The following is a 2,045-nucleotide window of genomic DNA, read 5'->3' as shown; positions in this document are numbered from 1 at the left end:
TTAAACAGTGGGAGCTCCAATGGCACTGCTTTTGGGGCAGTGTCTTCAGTTTAGTGGGCTTGCAGCACAGCTATGGCTTCATCAGCATTAGAACACATTAGAGACTCTGGAGACTTGAGCATGTGAAGAAGCTCTGAATCATCAAGCTCCAACAACATGCCAGTGATTTTACCAGTGAGCGTAGAGTGCATGGCTTGAATACGCAGAAAAAGTCATTCGCCCAATGTTTGCTTTTGCTCTTTGCGAGGGAGATGCCAACATGGAAGCCATCAAATGTTCCTGACCTCATGCATTAACAGCAGACCACTACATTGTAACCTGGGGCTCTGCACTGAGACGTTGCTGAGAACTGCCAACTCTCACAGTGTATTATACTGGGGAGCAGCATGGACAGCAGGAGGAGCTGCAGTGGCAGCAGCTTCAGGACATGGACCCCTTGTCTGTTCTGTATTCACAGTGTGCTGTGTCAACACGACTCATGGAGCCTGTGAAGCAGTTGGTCTCGTGCTGGTCTAGGAGCGGCTGGGCAGATAGCACCAGGCATGTTCTGGAATGGATGAGGTCTGGCACCCTGAGCAGTCCAGTAAGGACTTGGTCTTAGTTGAGCAGTCTGGCTAGAAGGATAGCACCCAGCATGGAGGGGAGACTGTCAGACAGCTGCTGAGAAGTGACCTGAAGGAGGGGCAGGCTGGTAGGGGCTGATTACAGGTCTGGCCACAGCTCAGACACTCACCATTCCCTGCATATGCTGGTCAGTGAGGTGAGCTTGGAGCTTTTCTTTGTGCTGAACTAAAGCTACATATATTGGCTTGGTGGCCACAGTTCTGCCGTTCACTTCTATAACTGCTTTAGTGGCTTCTTCTGGGGAGGAAAAGCATACAAAACCAAATCCTTTGCTGCCACCACACTCCATCACACCCTTCGCCCCAGTGATTGTACAACGGGAGCAAACGGTTTCTGGAGATGTTCACCATCAACACCATCAGCAAGATTTTTCACATAAAGATTAACACCCTGGTTTCTGGTGATCCTATCTTGCTTCATCTGTTCAAATGCACACTTAAGTTCCATCTGGCATTTCACTTTTTTTCTGATTTCGACCAACATAAATTTGTTTCCCATTGTACGCCTTTCCATTCATCTCATCCACAGCTTTCTGTGCATCATAAGGCAGCTCCAAACTTGCCAAAGAGATCTTCAAGGCATCCATTGTACTTGACTTCTCCAAAGTTCCTGATGTAAACTTTGGTGAATTCTTTTGTTCCATCTCCAATGTCTGCTTTTCCTTCTTTACAAGACTTAAATCATCCAACAAATGCTTTATAATCATTTAGCAGCATCCCATTGTTTAGTAGGTCTTTCAGCAGCTTCCTGTGTGTCAAAATGTACAAATCCATAGCCCTGGGAACCATTTGCATCACAAACCAACCTACATGAAAGGATGTTACCAAAAGCAGAAAATGTATCATGCAGTGTTTATTATCAAAGGATTTGTCCCAATTTTTAATGAATATGTTGCCCACTCCACTTTTCCAAAGCGATGGATCATGCTGAAGTCACATGATGCGCACTGGCTTGCCCTTTATAATGTCAAAATTCATGGTGTCCAAAGCAAGCTCCGTGTCAGCTGCTGCTGGAAGTTCAGGTACAGGTAGCCCAGGGAGTGGTGGGTGATGCTGTCCCTGCAGGCCCAGATGGAGAGGGTGGACCTGGCTGGGCTGACCTGTTCATAGAGCATCGCCTCTGTCAGGTGGGGGCAGAGGTCCCCTAGGTAGAGCAAGGCCAGGAGCTGAAAATGCTGGTCTCCATTCCTCATTTACATATGACAATGACAGTCAGAAAGACACTATTCCTGCTCCTCCATTTATGTCTGACAGAAGGCCAAGTGAGCTTTGTGATTGCACAGATGTCCCGGTGCCCTACTCACACAGGCATCCAGATATTTTGGATATAAAGGGCCCTTTCCCATTTTCCTTGTGATCTAGGGATGATGAAAGTCCTCAAAATGATATAAATAATGTAAGTAAAATATTTTAACTCCCAAA

General features: G+C 46.6%; 1 pseudogene; it reads right to left on the bottom strand.

Moving 5' to 3' along the window:
* Window positions 1–476: 476 nt before the first annotated feature.
* Window positions 477–1,753, bottom strand: LOC100721285 (polyadenylate-binding protein 1-like; annotated as a pseudogene).
* Between the last annotated feature and the right edge of the window lie 292 nt (window positions 1,754–2,045).

This window comes from Cavia porcellus, unplaced genomic scaffold (assembly GCF_034190915.1).
Source record: "Cavia porcellus strain 051 isolate PalLab524CR breed Dunkin Hartley unplaced genomic scaffold, mCavPor4.1 scaffold_4, whole genome shotgun sequence".
Classification (NCBI taxonomy): Eukaryota; Metazoa; Chordata; class Mammalia; order Rodentia; family Caviidae; genus Cavia; species Cavia porcellus.
This window is presented reverse-complemented; position numbering and strand designations above follow the sequence as displayed.